Source organism: Protopterus annectens, chromosome 4.part0 (assembly GCF_019279795.1).
Source record: "Protopterus annectens isolate FY-2018-M chromosome 4.part0, PAN1.0, whole genome shotgun sequence".
NCBI lineage: Eukaryota > Metazoa > Chordata > Ceratodontiformes > Protopteridae > Protopterus > Protopterus annectens.
The window spans coordinates 1,734,973,914-1,734,999,150 of NC_056733.1; positions in this window are offsets into that span (position 1 = coordinate 1,734,973,914).

Consider the following 25,237-nt stretch of genomic DNA (forward strand, 5'->3'; position numbering starts at 1 on the left):
GCTATCTTGCTAACAGACCACAGGCCATAAAATAGCAAAATGACTTCTTTCCATTCTTCCCAGTCTCCAAAGGTATCCGCAAGTGTCGCTTCTTGCACCTATTCTTTACATCTTCATTAATAATCTCTCAGATGCCTCCAAATCAGCCACAGTTACTCAGTACACAGATAACTCCACCCTCATATGTAGCTTCCAAAACCTTGACAATCAGAAGCAAATCACGCATGAATTCTTCTTATTCATTGCAACCTGGTTAATCGACTCACAATTTATTCTTAACCCCCCCCCCCCAAAAAAAAAGCAAACTTATTTCTTTACTGCATGAAACCTCTCAGCACAGAAATGCTTCTTTGATATTTTCCCAGCTAATAACACTAAATTTGAAATCATCCCACATACTAAGCTGCTTGGTATCTACACTGACAATAGCTTAAAATATGACTACCACATCCAACACGCAGTAAAGAAAACACACCAGACATTGCATTCCCTATACATAGTCAAAAATTCCTCACTGACCAAACCAGAAAACACTTAGCCTCTAATCTACTAGTCTCAACACTTCTCTATTCAGCTCCTATTTTCGGCAACTTAAAAAGTCTGTCAGTTCTCAAAGTCTGAACACTTTTATCACAACCTAGCAAAGTTTGCAGTAAGTCACCAATAAAATCCCACCACTGTCTGGCACTCAGTGATCTAAATTGGATTGGCTTGAATTTCCCCATTTACTATCTTACCCTCAACCTGTGACTACATAAAACCTCCTCTGTAAATCTATAAACTATCCATCTCTGTCAACTCTAATCCATAAAAAACAAATAGATCACTTTTCTCATGCCAGATACTGCTCCTTCACATCACTAAATCCAACAATACAGCTGGTGAACATCTATTCCCAAACTATGTCTCCAAAGCATGGGACACGAGACCTGCCTCTCTAAAACTAAAACAACATTAAACAGCTGAACTCACACCTGAAGAAATTCTGTCTCTAATCCTGTACTAACCCAGGATGGATAGCCCCTAGACTAAACCATAATTCCATACTTCTTCCTACCCTTCAACTACTTCCCTCTCATGTTTCTCACAACCCTTCTTCTCTAAACTCACATGCACTCACTGTAACTGAATACTGCCCCACCCCCACTTTCCAGCTCACTTCATCCTTCTTACATTCACCTATTTCATCTTCTTTTCCTGTCCATCTCCTTCTTCATACTTCAGTCACTAAAAGTCCTTCTAGCTATTTCAGTCAGTCTTTAGTGTTCTAAACCAGATGCTGACTAGCAAAAGAAAAAAAAACAAAAAACAAACAAACCAAAAGCATAAAAGGATGCAGCTTTTATGCAACTTTATTTCTCTTTTATGGCTTCATTATGAAATTACTTACTGAAGTATACCATGCTACTGGTCCACTGAAACTTGTGTCTGTATATACAGACTGGTACTGGTCCACTGAAACTTGTGTCTATATTTACAGACTGCTACTGGTCCACTGAAACTTGTGTCTGTATATACAGACTGTTACTGGCCCACTGAAACTTGTGTCTGTATAGCTACTGGTCCACTGAAACTTGTGTCTATATATATATATATATATATATATATATATATATATATATATATATATATATATATATATATGGGTCTACTTCTATTCGTTGACAGCCCATTTCACTGAAACCCATTTGGTCGACAGCTCATTTCATTGACAAAAGTATTCAGGGCAAAAACCTGGGATTTGCCCCCCTCCCCACTGTTGTGTGACTGTGGAGTTGTTATATATAGTTGTGGGGGTGTGGGGGGCACAGCCCCCCACCTACAATGTTTGTCGATGAAATGAGCTGTCGACCAAATGGGTTTCAGTGAAATGGGCTGTCAACGAATAGAAGTAGACCCATATATATATATATATATATATATATATATATACATACATATATACACATACAATACTACTGGTCCACTGAAACATGTGTCTGTATAAATACACAGCTACTGGTCCACTGAAACTTGTGTCTGTATATATATATATGAGATGCTACTGGTCCACTGAAACTTGTGTCTGTGTATGTACAATACTACTAGTCCACTGAAACATCCGTCTGTATATATACAATGCTACTGATCAACTGAAACTTGTGTCTGTATATATACGATTATACTGGTCCACTGAAAGTTGTGTCTGTGTATGTACAATACTAATAGTCCACTGAAACATCTGTCTGTATATATACAATGCTGCTGATCCACTGAAACTTGTGTCTGTATATACAGACTGCTACTGGTCCACTGAAACTTGTGTCTGTATATATGCAATGCTACTGGTCCACTGAAGCTTTTGTCTGTATATACACAATGCTACTGGCCCACTGAAATTTGTGTCTCTGTATGTACAATGCTACTGGTCTACTGAAACTTGTGTCTGTATATACACAATGTTACTGGTCCACTGAAACTTGTGTCTGTGTATTGAATTATGCTCTTCATCTTCCTTTACTCAAAACAATAGTCTGTATCTGTACATCATTGTACTATCTGCAATGACTTCATTGCTATGCAGACTTTACAAATATGGTTGAATGACTTTTCTGTAGAATGTATAAACTTTTACAAAATGTTGTTATTCACTAGGCTGTGTATATGATTTTTGGTAACTATTTGAAATATTGGGACCCACTACAGCGAGTTCAGAAACACAGAAACTGCATAGCTGAAAGGTCAGACTTGTATATAACAACTCAGAGATGCCATTGCTCAGAATATTCCCTTTTCTCTGAGGTATGGCACTTTCAGTATGTTGGTATATATAAGTTATTTAAAAAGCTTAAGGAGAAGAGTGACTTTTGAGATTCGTTTTTCTCTGGGTTTTCGGTCTTTTTCTTTTTTCGGCTTTTCATCACTCAGCATTTCAAATTCTAGCATTTCAATGGGGAACTCTATTCTTTTTTCTACACTATGTGTAAACCTTTAATATGTATCATTTTAGCGTTTCTCCCTGGGCCACCACTGAAAAAGGAACTCTGTGTCCCCATGGACTTTCCTGGTCAACAAATGCAATAAATAAAAAAATAACATTATTTCACCACTGTGCACTTGTTTATTGAAGTACCGGGCATGGTCTTCTCTTTCTGCAGCTGATTTTCACTTCAGCCATGAGTTCCAAGCCAAACATATAACAGGGAAGTGTCTCACCACTTAGCAGCCTAAAGCTGCCTGCTGAAGAAAGCATTAATTCTAAATGGGTCTTTGTTTACTTAAAACAGGCGGCATAAGAGGGAAAGGCAGGGCCAAAAGGAGTAGGCAGAATGTGAAATAAAAGAGCATAGAAATCCCCTGGCATTAAGTGAGTAATCCTAGCAAGACACAGAAATGAACACCCAGGGCCTGGGTCTTGACATATTTTATCACTCTCATCTGAATAGATTGAAGAAAGAGGACAATAGCCCTGAAAGGCTGGAAGTCACTAAGATTATTTCTCTACATAAGAGGAAGGAGTTTCTCAGGGAACTAGAGTCTTGTCAGCCTAACCACAGTGGTTGAAAACGTCATACAAAAGTCAAAAAGAAAAAGTTTAATAAATTTCATAGAAAGCAGTGAACTCCTGAATATTAGCACAAATGGCTTATAGCCTAGCTACTTTACTCATAGCAGTGGCATGGCCTGGAAATCAATATGGATATGTACACCTTCCATTTCTTGATTTTCCCAGACTTATCTTGTGGCATTCCTCTTTCCTTGATCTGTGTCTGTCATCTGTCATGTTACACTGACCTCCAATGAACTGCATTTCTTTCTACCATTCCCCCCTGTGATGTCACCTATCTCCTACTCTATTCCTCCCCCTTATGTATCTCTTACACTACTCAGACTGTGCTCATTTGCTATGTGACTGTGAGATTCAGTATCCTAACCCTCATTTACATGAGATTGCCTACTAATGCTTAGTTACATTTCTTACACTCAGCTTCCCCCCTTAACAACCACTACACGGTGGCCATGTTGTTTTTGGTCTGCTGATCCCTGCATTGTCACTCCATGTATTGCATAAAACCCACATTTGTGGGTTTATAACCTTCATTTTTATGTTTTATACAGCGCAGCCCGTTTGCGCGGGGCTGCGCTGGGTTTAAACATCGAAAAAAATATATATATTTTTATTATTTTTGCATTGGGTTACCTTGCCAATGGCCACATATTTGGCCATTGGCATGCTGCCTGACACATATGCACCCTTTATTTGGAGCTGACATGGCTCCGTTGTGAAATTTGCAGAAACATACTCAGTTGTCAACCGAGTACATTTCTGCAGCTAAAACGTCTCTTACACGGGCTGGTTTCTGCTTCGTGGATCGCTAATATACCTCATTTGCATACCTTTCGGCTGCAAGTGAGGTATTTAGCATGTCCACGCCCAGTCCGTGTAAGAGACGTTTTAGCTGTTCTCTTATACGGAGTTTAGGGCTGTTCCTGGATTGCGAGGCTTGCATGGAGTGTTACACGTCTCTTACACTCCGTGCAAGCCTTCGTGAATCCTGCCCAATGTCTGATTCAGCTACAGCTACTAAAATTTGTTGAGTAGCTTGCTGCCTGCTCTGTTTTAAAACTCACTTGTTATAAATGCTGCACTGTATACTGTCATGCCTGGTTCATCTACAGTAGTTTTAGTTGTCTTACTGTGGACCAAGCTATCTTGCTGTGAGTTTTATCCATTGGTTAATGCATTTGTTTGCTTACTGTTTTCCCTGCTTTAGTAACAGTTTTTTTCTTGTCATACATTTCAAATATGTTGTAGTTATATAATGCTCACTGCAACAGGTGTAATACCCTGCTGTCTGGCTGTGACTGTGTGTTCTGCTATGTTCAGAGGAATGTATCACTTTTTCACCATTCAGAGGAATGTATCACTTTTTCACCCTGATTACACATCTGTTTTTCTAAGTATATTTATAACTGTAGCACCGTTTAAAGCTAAATTTTGTGTAGCATTGCATTGGTACTACTGTGCTAGAGTGAATGCAGATGTGGTAGTCTTAACAGTTTGTGTTTATATTGTTTGAGTTTCTCTTTCTGTCCTCTCCAAAATACCTCCATCTATCTTGTGTGCTAAACCCCATATTTGGTAACAATGTTTATTATTTTTTTCTCTCTTCAGCTATCAGCCAAGTTTGTCTTTTTCATCTCCATATTGACAGCATACTGTTAAGTCCTGCATGCTGCATTAAACGGTTACAATGAAACTCGCTCATCACACAGCTCTGTGCTCTTACCTTGCAGTATCTCCTTATCTGCAAAGTATCTTGGCTTAGTTTTTACATTTTACAATATACTTATTTAAGGCATTATCTACTCTACTCTCTAGCAAGTCGGTATGCTGTAAAGTAGCTTGGCAGCAAGGAGCCCCCCTCCCCATTTCTTAATAGACTGTTAGTTTCAACAAACTTATGTCTGTTACATGCTGGACTCTTGCCTTTTTTAAGTTATTTCTTACCTGTTAGCACTGCACAACAAAACCTCTTATTCTTACTATGAACAGTGCCTAGCCTTATTCTGTTGGAGTTTTTAGTGATTGTGCTTGACTCTGGGCTTGGCTCAACCTGCTCCGTTCGCCCTCACTTTGCTTGGACTCACTTCGCTCCCCTCCCACCCCCCCCATATAATTTCCTTTATAGCTAACTACTTTCCACCTCCCACAACATACACCCCCCTTGTCTTTCACTCCATAATAGACTATACCTCAACCCACTTGCTGCAACAAAATATTCTAACTTCACCCCCCTTACTGGTACTAGCTGGTATACACTATTATCCACTATCTAACTGACCAAAAATCTGTACTCCTGTGCATTTTATTAACTAAAAACACCCTACAATATGTACTCCTCCAAGAATAAAAGCTATGCATTTCTAACTACATCCATCCTATTACTGCCTCTCCTACTCCTCCTCCTTATACTCACATCACTTAACATCCACTTACACCCCAAACATATCCAATTTAACCCAAACATATCTCCCCTACAAATCCAAATTGCTGTAGCCATATAAATAATCACCAAATCTTTGCCATTTTTCCATCTATCTTCTCATTAAATACTCTCTTACCAAAAATACACTTACCTAACACCCAACTCACCCTACCAAATACTACACTCCCACTGCTAATACCTCCACAAAAACATTCTCTTAGCTGGAGACATTCATCCCAACCCTGGTCCAGCACACTCTACTGCTAGCCCTTCTAACCCCAAAGTCAATAATCTCCCAAACAAACATCTTTCCTTCTATTCAATAAACACTAGGAGTATTCTGAACAAAGTAAGTGAACTACATGCTTGGATCTCCCACCATACTCCTGATATCCTTGTTCTGACAGAAACCTGGTTGAAATCCCAACACCAAGACATAGAGATCTTGCCCTATGGTTATAGCATACACCATCTAGATCGACCAAAAAGGAAAGGTGGAGGCTTTGCTATCCTACACTCTAACCACCTTAGCATTTCTAACTCTCTACGTTTACATCCCAAGCCTTCTCCCCAGCCAAAATGTTACCTGTAAACTTAAATATTAATAGCCATTCCACTATCACCATTGTAGCGATTTGCATTCCACCATGTGATATCCCCCTACGGGAAAATATGCTTGCTCATGTCTCCCAACACATCCCAAATGAAATTTATCATTCTTGGGGATGTCAACATTAACTGGCTATGTCTCTCCTCTCAAAACTCCTCACAACATCTTAATATCTACGGCTTTATTCAACTCATCTCTGATCCCACTTATTTTAATAACTCCCATACAGCCTCATCTCTCCTTGACTGCATTCTTGTCTCTCACCCTCCAAATACCATAACCCTGAAATGTTACCAAATTCCCTAAGTGATCATTGTACAGTAAAAATACTAAGCTACACATCCCATCAAGCTAAACCTCAAAGGTTTATCAAACACCGACAACTAACAAACTTTAATCCTGAAACTCTTAAATCTTTTCTGTCAAAAGTGAACTGGAATCCCTTAAAACTACTCCCTTTGGATGAAGCTGTCCACTTTTTTAACTCCACTTTCCTTAGTATTTTAAATTCTGTGGCACCCCCTTAGAATAGTCCACATAAAGTCTAACATAGCCCCATGGCTGACCGTAAACGCACATGCACTACTAAAAAATAAAGGCAGAGCATGGAAATTTTGGACTAGAACTAAACCTCAACCAGACCTCCAGAAATATAAGAACTTGGAAATCTTGCCAAAAGTCACATAAATAACGATAAGAAAAACTTCTATAATAATCCATCTTCTACCTTTAAATCCAACCCTAAAAAGTTCTGGCACTCTGTAAATCAAATACTACACCCATGTACGCAAGCCTCCCCTAACCCTCATCCTGACAAAACACATGAGGAAACTACGTCTATATTTAACTACTTTATAGACTCAATATCCAGATTACTAAATCAAGAGACAAACCATCCCATCAACAATAATAGACCTAATAGCTCAAACTCTTCCATCAGTAGTAACCCTACCACTGCCTTCTCTCTCAAACCTGTCTCCACTAACTATATTAAAACCCTACTATCTAAATTAAAACCTTGCTCCACATCCATAGACAACATTCCCTTGGCATTCCTTCAGGTTGTTGCTGATGTTCTTACTTTCCCAGTTTCTATTCTAATAAAAGGCTCGGAATCCACAGTCCCTTTCATCTGGAAGCAATTTTACACCCTTCCAATACACAAAGGAGGAAACTCCATAGATATCATTAATTTTAGACTCATAGCCATACTCTCACCACTCTCCAAAATTCTGGAAAAATGTATACACAATCAAGTCTTACACTACCTTCTGCAAGAAAATCTACTCACACCTACCCAACATGGCTTTCATCCCATGCACAGCACTACAGCAGCTCTCCTGTCTTTCCTAAACTCTGTATCACTAGCTAGAGACAGTAACAAACGTATTTCCTGTCTCTTCATCGACCCCTCTAAAGCCTTTGATACAGTCTCTCATAAACTCCTTCTCCTTAAACTAGCAAACTTACACTTCTCTATCCACCATATCTTGGTTTAACAGCTCTCTCTCTCTGATAGACTCCAGTCAGTCAAATGGCTCTCAGCTTTCTCCCCTCTTCTTCCTGTTAAAACGGGTGTTCCACAAGGCTCCATCCTTGGGCCCCTTCTTTTTAACATCTTTACCAACCTTCTCTACTCTTCCTGTCCTGGATCTTCACTGATGCAATATGCAGATGATTCTACACTTATCACTATTGCTGAATCACCAACTCAACTAAAATCAGACACACACTCCTCTTTAACTCTGTAGAAAACTGGCTATCTGAAAACCAACTTATCCTTAATCCAAAGAAAACCAAATTACTACTCTTTCTCCCTAAAAACCTTAACCACATAAAGACTTCCTTCTCCATACTGTCACAAAATAATACTCAAATACAGATGGACACCAGTCCAAAACTCTTAGGTGTTACTATTGATGATAGACTAACCTTTGATTTACACGTCAATAATTGTATCCGAAAAACACATCTCAAGCTAGGTCTCCTCTACAGAAACAAAAAATATCTTACCAAAACAGCAAAAATAACCCTTTTGAATGCCTACCTTTTACCCACTTTACTTTATAGCTCCCAAATTCTCACCAGCCTCAACATTGGACTACTAAGCAAGTTAGAAACAACTTATAACAGAACTGCCAGATTTGCTGCCCAAAATTCTTACAAATCCCATCACTGTCTCTCACTAAAAGAACTAAATTGGCTACAATTACCTAACCTGCTTCAGTATAATCAATCAGTTTCAGATTATTCATTCCATTCTCTACAAACCCTCTTTCTGTCCAACTATCTCATCTCTAATCTCACATTACCTACCCACTACATCACTTTGCAGTTCTGAACAAGACCTACTAAAAATCTACAAATCAAGGACCAAAAGGGTCTGTATTAGAACACCGAAGTTTCAAAACTTCCGAGTGTTCTAATTTCGACCCATTGAAAATATCGAAGAAACAGAAAACCAAATTTTTTTCCTAGGGAAAGAATTTGGTTGTCTGTTTCTGTTGCTTCGGTATTTTCAGCGCTGTGGTGGAAAGTTACGGGTCAGGATCAGTTAAGTGTACTATTGTGTGGACATGAGGGTTAGGTGAGTTAGGATTAGGGTGCGGGTCAGGTAAGTGTGCGATTGTGTGGATGTGAGGGTTAGGGCAGGGTAGGTGAGTTAGGGTTAAGGTGCGGGTGAGGTGACTGTGTGATAGTAACGGACCTTAGGGTTAGGGTTTGGGTTAAGGTAAGTGGATAGTTAGTGGTGCATGTATAGTTTAGTGTAGGGTTAGGTGTATGTGTGTGGATTGTTGTTTGTTTGGTGTGCTTGTGTTGTGTGTATGTGTTTTGGAACAGCAAATTTTTTCCCTAGGAAAAAATTTGCTGTTCTGTATGTTCAATGTTTTAAACTTTCGTTCAATAAGGTTCGATATTAGAACACTTTGAAACTTTAGTGTTCTAATATGGACCTGGACCAAAATGGGTCACCTAGTCTATAGCTTTAACCCTTGCAAGGCCTAGAATAGCCTACCAATAGATATGAGATCCCATGAACACCCCAACCAATTCAAAACCACTACAAAAAAATACCTTTATGAAAATAGACTTTCCAATGTAATTATCCCCCGTAAACACTCCCCTATAACCTTCTACTTCTCTTCTCTCTTACTTTGCTTCAATAAACAAACTTATTACTTTATCTTCTCCTCTTGGTACATCACTGTTACAAACAGAACTAGTAAAATATTTCAGCTATGTAACTATTGCACTATTATGTATATAATATGTAATTATAAATGTATCCCACTGATGAATGTATTTCTGTGTATGTCACTTGCCACAGTTTAATGTATGACACTGTAATGCAATAATGAGTGGTACTGATAAATGTAATGTGTGGCACTGTAGTGCAGTAATCTGTGGTACTGATTAATGTATTTCTATATGTATTTAATATGTAAAATTTCTATTTTCTGTTTGAACTTTTCTCCTCGGGCCTCCGCTGAAAATGGGCATTTGTAGCCCAGTCAGACAAACCCTGTCAACAAATATAAAATAAATAATAAATAAAATAAATTTTCTATGGCCAGTGATTTAACAGAAACAATGACTGATGTGAAATGCTTTAGTAGAACTGTTATGCTTAAGTTGGAATTTGGCAGTGTTTTAGGTGATACAGCGAAATGTTTTTAGAAAGCCTAGCCTCTATATGCCTAACCCACATCCATTAGTGGAAGCTTTTACTAAGATGGTAGAAGATGATTTATATACGTTTTATGATGACAAAAGTTTGAAGACTGTGACAAGGATAAGGTGGTTCACACAGGCTATCTAGAGCTCGACAAGGCTTTTGACACCATCCCGCACTCTGGAATTATAGATAAACTCACTAAACTAGGTAAAACTCCCAATGTCACAAGATCGTTTTCCAACTGGCTCACTGCCAGAACCCACACTGTGAAAGTAGCAGACTCCAAATCTGACTTCAGACCCAGTGACAAGTGAAGTACCACAGGGTTCAGTCCTGGGTCCTCTCCTGTTTGGTATCTACTTTTCTGAAGTACAGGCTAACACAGAAGGTCTTTGGGTAATGAAGTTCACAGATGACTGCAAACTAGGAGCCATAATCAAAACTCCTAATGATGTGGACATCCTACAAAAGGGCCTCACTGAGACAGATGCCTGGTGTCAAAGCCATGGCCTTAAGTTCAATGCCAAAAAGTGCACTGTCATTCCCTTTGGTAAAAGCTCTGTACCCCATGAGCTACCACATAGGTGGTAGTCTACTTAACACCGAAAGTGTGATAAGAGACATTGTGACACAGGTGGACAGTCGTTTCTCCTTTGATAATCAAATTGCCACAGTAGTCAGGAAATACTTCTATGTGGCACACCTCATCACAAAAGGTTTCTCATCCAGGAAAAAAGAGGTAATTGTTCCCCTCTACTCATCACTCATTAGACCCATTATAGAGTACAACGCCACTTTTGATATGTACCTCACAAGACATCTACAGCAACTGGAAAGGTCGCAGAAATACCTCAAAAAGAGGATTACTGGCCTTAAACAGATGCCCTATGCAGACCATCTGAAAAAACTCCAGCTTTATTCAGTCACTTATCGCCTACTCAGAGGCGATCTCTGCCTAACATAGAAAGCTATGTCAAACCCAGAGCTGTTGGACTTGCTCCACTTAAAGAAATCCCAATCCCTCTGAGCTACACACTTTAGGGACCTAAGCCTTGTCACCACAATAAACAGAACATGCTGGAGGAATAGATTCCTGTCCCAGAGACTTCCTATACTCTGGAACAAACTACCTATCTATATCAAACAAAGCTCCTCATGAGCACTCTTCAAGAAAAATATTGATGATTGGAAGGGAAATAGGAAATTCACCCCAGGTATCACCTCTGGGGCTCTGCTCGACAGGGGCACAGGAAAATAATTTTCTTGGGTGGCGAAAGTCGGGGTACCTTTTTGGCTAGGCTTATATAGGCCCTAGGGCCAATAGCCTAGTTACCTACCTATGAATAAGAATGTGAGATCTAATTTGAGTTATAAAGAATGCCTTGCCTTAAGAAGTTTGCAGGATGATGGGTCTATTATGATAAGGCCTGCAGGCAAGGGTGGCCCAATAATCCTGATGGATAGAAGCTACTATGTTGATGTCATGATTACTATGCTAGGTGATGATTGCTTTTATCATCAGATTGATTTAGATAGAGTATTTTCCCTCCAAGGGTCCATTTCATTTATGTTGGAAGACTTACTTAAGAGTGAGTTGATAAGTTTAGAATTATATAGGTTTTTGAAGGTTGAGTTTCCATTGTTACCATGTATACGAGATCTCCATAAAATTCATAAGGATGGGTGGAACCCTCCGATGAGACCTATAGTTGCTGGGAGGGGGTGGGTTACTGAACCCTTCTCCCTGTATGTAGAGAAATGGTTATGACCTGTCCTGAATAATAATGTATATATTTAAGGACACCAAAACATTTTTGGTAGATTTATACAACTATGGGAATTCCTTGGGGTTGGACTCAGAGTTATACTTTTGTAACATTGGATGTACAGTTCCTTTTCACTATTATACCTAATGTGCTAGGGATACAGTCAGTACATGAGTATCTACATAGGCATAATGATTATGAGAATACACAGATTTGATATGTTTGTTTTTGGAGGCATTGTTGGAGAATAATGTGTTCATCTTTGTGGATAATATATATCTACAGCGTGATGGCATAGCTATGGGCACATCTTATACCAATAGCTATGCCAACATGTTCATGGCATTTTGGGAGGAGGAGGTCTTATTTAAGATGCACTTGTATTTAGAGCATGTTAGGTTCTATCGACGTTTCGTCGATTACCTCTTCCTAACATGGGAGGGTACATGTGCTGACTTGAGCCTATTTTTGATGCAATTAAATGAAACATATGAATTCTTATAAATTTACCATGAATTATTCCCAAACCAGAGTTGAGTACCTGGATGTATATGTGGAGAGGTTAGATAATGGTTTAATACTGGGGTGTATAGAAAATCATACTACAGGAACACCTATTTGCATAGAAGTAGCATGCACCCCCAATATGTTTTCAGGAACATTATCAGAGGCCAAGGAATGAGGGCCTCTAGGGTGAATGCATCAGAGAAGGGGTTCAACCATGAGCTAAGTACACTGAAAAACAGGTTATTGGATAGAGTCTATGGCTCTACTGAGGTGGATAGGAATTTAGATGGGATTGGCCAACTAAGAGAAGATGTCGCTAGACCATATTACTCCCACAGTATTGAGGTAATTGATCGCCCTAGAGATGTTTCATGTTTTGATGCCATTAAAGTCCCGATATATTTTACCAAAGACACTAACCCAGTTATGGATATAATCAGGAAGAATTGGCATGTTTTGACCACTGACTTGGAGGTTAAGACGGTAGTAGAAGATAATCTCCAGTTTTATGTTTAAAAATAAACATAATTTGAAGAGATTATTATGCTATCCAAGAGATGAGTGGATCCCCTGTGTGTATAAAAGGTACTTATCCCTGTGGTATTAATTTTTGTGAATATTTATTTGGACACAACAGGATCCTTTGTACATCCTGATACAGGTCAATCTTTTCACTTTGAAGTTGGTGCGAACTGTAGAACATCTCATGTGGTTTATTTGGCAGTGTGTGTGACCTGTGGGTCATTTTATGTCGGGAAGACCGACAGGCTTCTTAAAGATAAAATAAAGGAACATGTCTATCACATTAGGATTAGAACAACTACTAATGCTTTATCAAAGCATATTATAGCAGAAGGGGGGAAGAGCATACATTTCGGTTCCTTGTAATGGATTTGGTTAAACCCACGGTATGGGAAAGTGATACATGGAATTTAACTGAAAGTAAAGAAATTAGGTGGATTTTAAGGCTTAGGGCAGAAAGGGGTAAGGGCTTGAATGAGAGGGCTTCTATTAAGCCCACGGTGAAGTCCAGGAGACTGTGTTAAATAGTACTTGTATTTCTCTATAACATTTTTAAATACTTTTATGTATTTATGATAGCTGTTTTTTTTAGCTTAGATGTTGTAGTGTACATTATTTTACTGGTTTCATGTGATATCACTTTAAATAATGTACCCTAGTGGTTCAGCATGAACTGATTGGTGCATGTATACTATTTAAATGTGTGTGGACTAGCATTTGTTTGATGGTCTGAAGAAGCTCCTGTGTGAAAGCACTTACCAGTCTTGAAATAAAACAGCACTTTTATTTATGGTGGATTTATTTTATGGACTGCATGGTTCATGCACTGCTTTGCTGCTGACAAAAAATATTAAAAACTTGTTTCAATAAGTAAGCTACCACAACTTTGCAATGAGATACTCAGCATAGCATTATAAAGCTTAATCTAAACAGATGGTAAACTTTTTCAATTTCTATTAGTAAAAGAATTCATATTACAAACAATGATACTTGGAAAGTTAGGTATATATTGAGTGTTTTTTCCTTTCCAAGGCAAGAGACAAAACATAATTAGAAATGTACTTTTAAATTTCTTTGGAATTTTAAGTTAAACCCACTTGAAAGAAATGCAATTTATTGTCATAAGAGAGATTGAAGATTGTGCTTGATTAACCCTGTTGTTTATTTATTTATCATATTTACATTTCTGTAATATTTTAGAAAGAATTTCTACTAAGTCTTATCAGTGGCAGATTAAGGCCTTGGCTCAGGGGTGTGTCTCTCCCCCTTTTTGTTAATCCATACAACCTAGTACGAGAAAAAAATAAAAACTTTTGTAGTTTTCTTTTGGTTGAAATCAAAATCTAAAACTGGAGTGCCAAAGCAGTATAGAGCTGAGACAGTTCATTGTTTACTGCTGTATTTTACTTTTCATCAAGTAGAAGCATATCTGTTTATTTTTACTTCTTTTTCTAAGTCACAGAAACACAATTAACGAAATGAGTCAGGTGACCTAATCCTAATATCCTGATTAGTTCCTCTAAATGTGTCTGTCTCCCATCATGATGGAAATGATGCTTAGGGAAGAGATGATGAAGAGCGTGAGAGCAAAAGACTCTGAGACTCGAGAAAGAATTAAAAAAAAAAAACTTAAATTTGAGGGGAGTTTTGTATGGTAGTACACAACATAGTCTCCATCTCTGTATCAACCAATCTATTGATCCAAACCAGTGTTGAGACCATGAGGTAAAGAGTTTAAAAATAGGTCTTGACACAGCACTCTTCTATCCACTGAAAGTTACCTAAAGTCACAGTTACTGCTGAAATTCAGAGTTACAGGAGTGTAATGCAATTTGTGCTAACATATTACATTAAAAAGTTTTAAACTAAAATAATTTCTTCTGCTGGTGGGAAGCATAAGACCAAATGAGTTGTAGTCACAATTCTCCAATTAATTATTCATCACTTACTTGGAGGTTTTTCTTTCTAAAACAACTTCTGTCGATAAGATCTGAGAGCAGATGGTTTCTACTCTCTGTGATTCCTGTTAAGCTGTTCAGTTATGTGAATAAATCTATGAATTTACACTGGACCTGGGAGGCTGATGAAGATTTTTTTTTCAATAAACAGTAAATGGAATTTGTGTCACAGTAAATGAACTGATAATTCAATTAAAAGGTTTACAGCATTAGGTTATTTAAGGACATTCAAGCCTTTTGTTATAGCCCCACAAGAGACAAATTTACGGAAGAGCATCCTGCAGAGGTAATGGACTGTTGATCCTAGGGAGTAGCTTGTACTTTTCATGGTGCAAGGTAAAGAGGGAGTGATGTTACTGATTTCCAAAAAGTGCTCTGTGGCATTAGAAGTTATCACAGTGGATGTACAAGGGTGTTATGATGGAATGAAGGATTATATTGGTGCAATTTCTAATATAGTATATAAAGTCAGTCCCCCGGATTCATGAAGCTCAGCACAAGGCCGGTGTAAGGCGTGTGCCGGCAGTGCAGTGTATAATCAGCGTAGCAGCGCCACATGCATAGTAATGAGTGCGCGCCGCAACCACAACCACGTGCAGAGGGCACGTGCGCGAACCCAAGTAGGATGCACCCGTAGGCATGGCCAAGCCGGCAGGCGAGGAGCAACCTAAAGTGTTGACTGTCACAGGCCGCCTGCAATAGTAACCGCACCAGCCAGTGTCCGTGGATAATGAAACGTACGCAGAGTATGCAACATAGTACCTGTTTACACAAAACGGAGGACCAAACATTAACCCATGGAGTCCAAATTGTACCCATCCAAGGAACAAAGGATACGCGTAATACCGTGTCCGTCACGCAATGCACTGTCAGTGGGCATACCCAGTGAAGGTGTACCGCAGCATGTCAGCGCGCTGCACCTACACACAAGTAGCCCCATGGGCATGGTCACCAGCAGTAGTGAGAGTACACAGCCGGGCAGCCGTGTCTATATAACAACCAGAAGGAAACCAGATACCCTAAACACAGATAAACATGTGCATAGCAACATGAACTACACCCAGCAATATGCCCGTCGCATACACATAGGATGGCGTATGCCGAAGCGTAATATCCAGAAGCAGAACCCATGCATGCAAATGTAATACACAACAGCCCCGTCATAGCACGTAACCCGCACCCATGTACGACCATCCACCCAACCCAGCTAGCAGCTGTGCGCAGCTGTACACCTACACACAGTGGGTATACCTCAAATGTAGTATGAAGTATTGTCCTAGGCAGTGCCACACGTGCAAATATGTACCCCACATGTCAACATCCCACCTCAGGTACTGAAATCCAAATGGCTGCATGTGAATGTGTCGGCAGAATGTGTACATCCCGCATGTGGTATGGACCTGTCGAAACCCCATAGGCATTCACACGCCACGGTGTCCATAACTGTACACATCTGGACAAAGCAGTATGTGCAGCCACTGTACTGATGATTAGCTATGCAGACATGTCAAACACAACACATAGGGCGGAACATCCGCCCACCAAGCAGGACACCCCAACAGGGTGCCACATGCACAGAAGGTGAAGGTGGGACATCACACGTAGATAATAGCGGTGCCGGATGGCCAAACACCCACAGCCAATGCAAAGGATTGAATAACACGTATATGCCTGGATGAATGGGTATGTCATATCATGGGAATAGGCTAAGCTATCCAACATAATAGCCATGCGTACCAGATACAAACTGCCAGTAACATGCAGTAGTAATGCAGGAAGGCATACACGACTGTGGGAATATCACAGGACATATGGCATGTGCCAAATGTCGACGCATGGCACAAATGTCCAGGATGGGGCCCCCTGCAAAGAGGAACATGTGCCAACCCCACCCCCCACTGACGTATCGGCAGTGGAAACACAACCCAAACACACACCAACACCACCGTCCATCCCACGATAGCAATGGAGGCCGGTCAAAGACTACCATGATGCGTGCACAAACAGGGACACGTGTAACCGTTGCCCTGACAACCCCCCACAGGCCAACGAATAATAGTATGGACATATGCATGTAATGCTGTGAAGGATGTGTGGTAGTCCTCAGTATCACAGAGGTAGGTACACAGATACACTGTAATCAACCGTGACATATGTGCACTGTACACAGCATACCTGCAGGTAATACATAGTTCAATCATGTGCCACAGAAATATCCACGTACGAATGAGGACAGGGGATAGACAAGTGTGAATGGGACAAACTATGAACATAGGTTCATAGGTTCATAGTAGGCTATCCGCCCAAGGGCATCTCTAAGCCTAGCCCATAGTTATGTTGCCTTCACCACCCCTTCAGTTTGAAGAAAACTATGCCTATTATATTGCTGTACCTCTGTCAAGCAGTGACACTGAAGTAATCCCTGGGGTATATCTGCAATCTCCCATCCATTGGTCAAGATTCCTCTTGAACAAGGCCAGTGAGGTGCTCTGCCTCACATGTACTGGGATGTTGTTCCACAGCATAGTGAGTGTCTGGGTGATGAATCTGCCCTCCAGCATGTTCTATTAATGACCGTGTCAAGGTTTAAGTCACCTGCCCTTGTGGTTCTGAGGGATCTAGATCCTTTAGGTGAAGCATAGTCATCAAATCTGGGTTCGACATGGCCTTGTATGTCAGGCACAGGTCACCTCTGAGCAAGTGGTATGCGACTGAATAGAGCTGGCGTCCTTTCAGTCGGGCAGCATAACACATATTCCTGAGACCCTGCATCCGTTTGGCGATGAACTGTTGGGGCCATTCCAGCTGCTGCAGGTGTCGGGTCAGATACATTCCGAATGGGGCATTGTACTCAATCATAGGTCTAATGAGTGATGAGTACAGGGGGACGATGACCTCCACTGATCTAGATGTGAATCCCTTCATGATCAGGTGGGCAATGTAGAAGGTCTACCTAACTACTTTAGCAACGTGTGTGCCGAACGAACGGTTACTGACAACCTGAGTCCCCAGATCCCTGGTAACTTCCTCTGTGCTCAGTGGATTGCCACCTATATGGTAGCTAGGGGTAACCTTGTTCTTCCCGAAGGGTATGACTATGCATTTCCTGGCAATTAGCTGTAGGCCATGTCTCTGGCACCAGTTATCCATATCTGTGAGGCCCTTCTGAAGGATATCTGTGTCAGATGTGTTTCCGACTATGGCACCCAGTTCGCAGTCATCTGCAAACATTGTCAGCCATAACCCCCCTGTGTTTGCTTGTACTTTGGAAATGTAGATGCCGAAAAAGAGTGGACCCAGGACTGAGTCCTGTGGGACACCACCTGTGACCGGCTGTGAGTCTGACATGGCGCCAGCAACTCTGACCGTGTGGGTTCTGTCACTTAGCCAGTTTGCAACCCATCTTGCGATGTATGGGTTTACATTCAAGCTGATGAGTTTATCAATGATACCTGAGGGGGGTATTGTGTCGAAGGCCTTTGCCAGGTCAAGGTAGGCTGTATGGACTGCTTTACCCTCATCAATGGCCTTGGTGACTGTTCCTAAAAAGTCAACCAAGTTTAAAAGGCATGATCAGCCTTTGACCAAGCCAAACTGGGTTGGATCCAAAGTATGCAAGTCCCCTATGTCTTTATCAATGAGTTCCATTATGATCCTTCTCCATGGCTTTGCAGATAAGGCTTGTCAAGCTAATGGGACGGTAATTACCAGGGTCAGTGGAGGCACCACCCTTGTGAAGTGGGACTACAGTCGCCTTGCACCACTACTTGGGTACATATCCTGAGGGGAGGCTAAGATTAAACAGCTGTCCTAACTGTGGGTTTACTTCCTCATTGAGTTTGTGGAGTACACAGCTAGGACACCATCTGGTCCCATGGATGCTGTGTTTACTGCCTTGGAGAGAGCATTCCCACCTGTGCGTTACAGATGTTCTGGGGGCTACAATCCTCTGGTATAGATATCTCTCCATGTGGGGGGGGGAGTTTGCACCGAACCTGTCAGCCAGTATGTTGGCAATGTGTGTAGGTTCAGTAATCTTCACATCATTCTAAACCCAGTCTGAGCATATCTGGGAGTGTCCTCCCAGGTGTCTAACATAGCTAAAGAAGGCCTTATGATTGTCTTTCGAGTCCTTGGTGATTTATCTGTCGAATTTGCCCTGGATGATTTCATGAGAGCATGTAGTTCTTCACATATAATGAGCAAGGGTGTCTTACCTTACAAGGATTCTGCTCTATCTTGTAGTAGCTTCCTCCTTTCATTGTAGAGCTTGTTTATGGCTGGGGTCCACCAGACCGGATGCTTGGCTTTGGTAGAAAGAGTCTCAGTTATGTATGGGATTGCCTGATCCATGCAGTCCTGTAGGTGCTGGTAGAAGGCATATGTAAGTGATTCAGTGGTTTGAGTAATGTTTACCACTGGCTCAGGGGCCTTAAAGGAGACCACACTAGTGTTTAGAAGTGTGAAGTCGGCTTTTGAGAAAGGCATATGTATGGTAACCGGCACCACCCACAGCATTGTATGCCAATAGCAGAAGCTATTGTAGGTTGTCCAAACACACGTGTCTGTACACATGGAACATCATAGCAATAAACCACGCCCGGATTCGGGTAATGCTAGATATACCCACGGCAGACGTGGTGCGTTTCCGAGGCCGATGCCCGAGGGACCACACACATAGCCGGCCTTAGGCATAGGCCAACTAGACAGCCGCCTAGGGCACCGCTCTACTAGGGTCACTTTTCCAGTATTTATTTGGTGTAGGTAGACCAGGATGGGGGTAGCGGGTGTTGTGGTGGGGGCACCATGGAGTTCTTTTGCCTAGGGCACCACTTGACCTAAGGCCGCTCTTGGGTAAATACAGCAGTACCCACACCCAGACGCGGGTCATTGCTAGTATGCCATATCATCTATGGAAAGAAACCATATATTCCCAGACATAATGGCACAGCATAATGCCTGTCCGCCGCCCAAACGCAGACATACGGCACCCTCGGCAGTGCGGACGTACTGCGTGAGATGTCCGTTACCAATGTCGACACTGTCTCGCTATGTGAAACAAAGTCAACATAGCGATTCAATACTAAACAGCGACGGAGAGCCCGATGTCCCCGTTGCTGAGCTGTTCAACCTGTTCCGCCATGTTAAATGTGTGTAGCAGAGTGGGACTGCCCCAAACTAAGCAACGGACATGTTCGTGGCTCAGTGAAAGCCGTCACGCAATGTTAAACCCATGTAATATAGCGAGACAGGTTATAAATACCGAGGTTTAGTAATGGAAATAGGTCCGGTCGACCAGACCGTGTGCAATTACTATAACAAGATCTACAACGGGCACGCCAGCCAATCAACGCACACGGTTAGGAATAATGGGGGGGGATATGGTATCATAGACATGGAACAACTGTGCCCATGTGACTCGTCTGACATTTGTACACGGTCAGGGCAGTTCCGTACACTAGGCGGACAAGACCAAACCCAAAGCACCACAGGAACACCCTGACAATCGAAGGCCTGTATGCGTAGGGGATATAAGCCCCTGTGATCTGAATATCCCTGCGGTCACGACATATGCATCCTGGGCCATGAGCGGGAGGGAATAAGGAATGTTTAACATGTAGTACCGCACCTTTCCCAGCAGGAGAATGGATGCCTGTGACGTACGTGAGTGCGGGGGTGGGGTGGGGGATATGTAAATTTAGCTAAGTACCATGGGTATGCATATAAATGAGACAGAACAGCTAATGTGTAGTGGTCACAGTAACCTGCAAACGTGAATGCAGTCCCGTTTGAATTACGACTATAGAACATATAAATGTGAACGTGTACGTAATGCGTCCATGCCGCAAAGACTGTTACATGTGTAAAGGTGAAAGTGCATTCCGCACACGTCTGTCAACTGGATCAGAGATATGTTACCGGAACAGTCACAACTAACACAGACCACGTAACCACACAGACCCAGTAAACATATGTAAACAGAATACGGATATGCATGCGCGCCTGCGCGTAACCCACAATTAGGAAATGCAAGTGCGCGTGTGCGTGTGTGATCCGCTCATAGCAGGGAAAGTTAAGGCTGTGTCCTCCACGTCAATTATACATGTCTCAAAACTGTCAGCCTCTGAAAGTATGGAATCGGGCAATGCCATGTAAAGTACCGTTAGAAATAGTGAGAAACACATGCTATGTGATAAGGCAAACATAGAACGTGGATAGAATAACGTGTGTGTTAGTAGTATGGATTGACGACGGTTATGCATCTGTAACCCGACCCACTTGTCAGAAGGTGCCCCCGTACGAATTGTGTTCAGTTGGCTCACACTTGTTGACCGGGCTAGGCTAGCTGGATATATGTCCAGTGTCAGCAGAGGCCCGTGGAGAAATGCTCCACACACAATAATAGCACAACATACCAAAGTACTCATATATGTAACCAAAAAAGAACAACAATAGAAAGTGTCCTGAAAGGACTGGTTACACACAGATCCCAGACGACAAAGCAATATATGGCCAGTGGAAGCACGTCACAATTACGGGATCAGGTCCCTATAGAAGCAAGAAGGCCTCACATGACACGCCAGCGAATTGCCAGATAGACACAGGTCAATGTAACACACAGCAAGATTAAGGGCCAACCAGCCATACACCATGCCAGAACCTGTACAGTGGAAAGGTATGGCATGGTAATAGATGTGTGTACACATGTAATCCACAGACAGTAACAAAGCAAGGTATGAAACTAGGGGTTCACATGTATATATCTACACACAGTAGTCCGACGGCCCGTATATATGACGCATGGACAAAGATTTGTCACTTGAAAACAAGATGTAAACAACTACAGTTTATTCCATATCATATTGATATAGTTATAATACAGTCATATTTATATTTAACATTGTGACTCTTATTTACATTCATATTTATACAAAATATGCATTTAATTGTACTTATTTATTCCATGATTTGGAATCTTAATGCAACAATTATACACATTAATATACAATATCATTATCAACACACTAGATTCTAAGGTTTACTCACAACAATTATCAACTATGTTTCAATATACTGATTGTATTGACCAATATTGTATTTATATTAACACATTGTTGTTGTATTAATGTTTCCATTAAGTAATGTATGCAACACTGATTTGTATATGTCACTTTATCATTAAGACTTGGAGCACTGTCCACTTAACTATGAGCAAGTTTATTGATTAATTGTCTTTAAACTGACTCTGAAGAAAGTATATAAGGGACGACTATCTAATGTATTTCGTACTCTGACGATGCCCCATGTTAGTGGGTGAAAGCGCTCAGTATCTTTGGACTGTGGAGTTTTTGTCATCGTCTGTTTTGGTCTGGTTTATGTTCAATAATGTCCTTTATGAAGATGACCAGGACTCAAGGTTTGCTGTATTTCCGCTTACTGGCACATGGATATAGATAGGCCAAGTAATACATAATATGGGTAGTCAAACAGACATCCGCGATTGGGGAACATACAGCATCAGTCAAAACCACTGGCCAGATGGTGACAGTCCAACAAGTTCTACACTTTACATATGTACACTGGTGTCCATTGTAGGACTCCAAAAATTGATCCGTTTGCAATATCAACCAGCTGCGATTGACCCAGAAGAAATGACAGCCGTGACTACGGCACAGCTAGACATATGCACCACCAGCGTGTTTAAGGTTGATGACAAGTGTCCATGAAATGCAGGACATATGAACAGAAATCCCCAGATTGTCGAGTCCATAGAAGTGCGTCCACATCCCGGTCCCGCACACATGAAGGATGTGTAATGTGTACCGTTGAGGGTTGCAGCCATGGGATCCTGGGTATGCAGAAATGGGACTCGGTGTTGTTTGGCAGATAATCCATTGGCCCGCCCCGTGGGAGGGATGTGGGTATAGCACATGCCTTACTCCCCACTAATGATGCAAAGCATCTACCGGATAATGCTGAAACCAGGTGTGAAATGTGTACAGCCCTATATCAGTATCCAGTAGGCAATTCCCATGGATGGACAAGCGTACAACCAAGATGGCACCCATAACTGGAAACCTGGTGGAATTACACAGCTGCAGTAAGGCATAGCACAGGAAATACAGATAGGGACTACATTAGACATTCCCCATACAAAGTCAGACGGTCGTGCGAATACCGGCGTACACAGCTCTCAATCTGCCATCACCAAAATGGGGATCACTCGCTTCCATAATGCGGAACAAATGGGCGACCTGTGGAACACATACTAATGGCTCAGTAACAACTTCAACTAGGAAGGTCATAGGATGGTTAAACTATGGCGTTCCCACTTATAAAGAAGATCCTTTAATGAATTAATATGATTAATGTCAATTGACCATGGAATACACCTAATTCACATAAAATAACCGCTGGCACCTTATGGCACACAATCCAAAAAACACATAGGTAGATGAAACAGTCAACGTAGAAATTGTCCAGGACAGTGCCCAAATGGTATAAAAAGTTTCCTTTATATACAAGTAAGCACTTTCACCCATAGGCTCCGTCAGACTTACACATAACATAAAAGCATCCAGGCTTTAAATATCCCTCCTTACACATTCATTGGTCAATTTCTCATCAAACAATGAACAATTAACCCCAGCATATAAAGCGCAGACGCAATGTTAAATACACACACATATATTAACATCTTTAAAAACATCCTATTAAAACATGTATTATATTATATTGTACTATGCCTAATTCTCATCAATTATAAATCTAACAATATATATAGAAAATATGTATATTATATCAATGTAAAACAGGGGTAAACAACTGAAAGAGTGGACTAATAGGTGTTAAATGTATAGCTGTACCTAAACTACATTCCTGTTATTTGGGTTTAAGCCACCTGCTTCTCAAAAGAGGCTTAATCTGTGCTTCATCATTCAGCCCTGGTGTGTGGTCAACTCTCCACCAAATAATCCATCTCAATCCGCATTCTAAAATATAGTTGATAAGGTCCCCCCCCTCTGGGATTAAAATCCAGCCTTTGTAAAGCACTGAATGTAAAAGTATGCCTTGGGATGTGCTCATAGCCGGCCGTAGGCATAGGCCAATCTGGCGGCTGCCTAGGGCGCCACACTAGCAGGGCCACCTTTCTAGTAGTTATGTCATGTAGGTACACCAGGATGGGGGCACCATGTGTTGTGGTGGTGGCCGCCATGGAGCCCTATCGCCTAGGGCAGCAGTTGATCTAAGGCCGCTGCCGTAGGAGGGGTAGTACGGTCTGCAGGTATGTGCTGAAGTGCACATGAAACAGCGGTCTACAAGGATTACCCATAGTGGCGACACCTGCACAGACGGCTATAGCGGGACATACACACGACCATTCACACAGCTAAGATAGACATACACACACCATAAACAGGCAATTATACACAAGGTTTATGGCGTGTACGGGTACAGTGTCAGTACAGCAAGGATAGCTGTCTGCCACGATATCCAGCAGATGTCTCTAGGTCGTGCCGGAATACGGACGTTGCATGGACAATGAGTGGATATGCATCGTACCACAGTTCTATGTGTCAGCCGTGCAAATATGCGATACATGAGACAGACAGCTGTCCATGCAAGAGCAGCGCTATGGGCATAACATACGTATGTATATATACATCGAGAGAGATACAGACGGACACATGTGGCAAGGCCGGGAGTGTAACGTACACAGCACCACCCCACCACACCACAGCAGGGCGCACGTGGAGAACACGCTACGGAGGTCGCCAACCACAACAGGCACACAGGCAGTCCACGAGCTGCGTCTCACCATCCACAAACACAGAGATGTCGGCAGGATATAAGTGTTCTGCGGAAACTCTAAAGCCATAACCTATGAACCCATGTGGCTGGGAGCATAGACACACACACACAGCTGGCAGGCATCGGGATTGACCTTACCCCCACCTACCCAACCGCACAACAGTATGACACAGGTATGGAACACGCTACTTGGACCACTGAACACAGCACCGTCAGAGGCACACGTCTAGGTGGGTGACAACATCCGTAAAGGAATAGACGCCAATAGCCAAGGTATGTGTTGCGAAGCATCTAAAATAACTACTCTCTACAGGGGCAGCTGTAAACACACACACACACACACACACCCCACACACACACAGGGAAGGGCCGGGAGTTGAATCTATGCCTTCCTACATGAACAAACTACAGCAGAG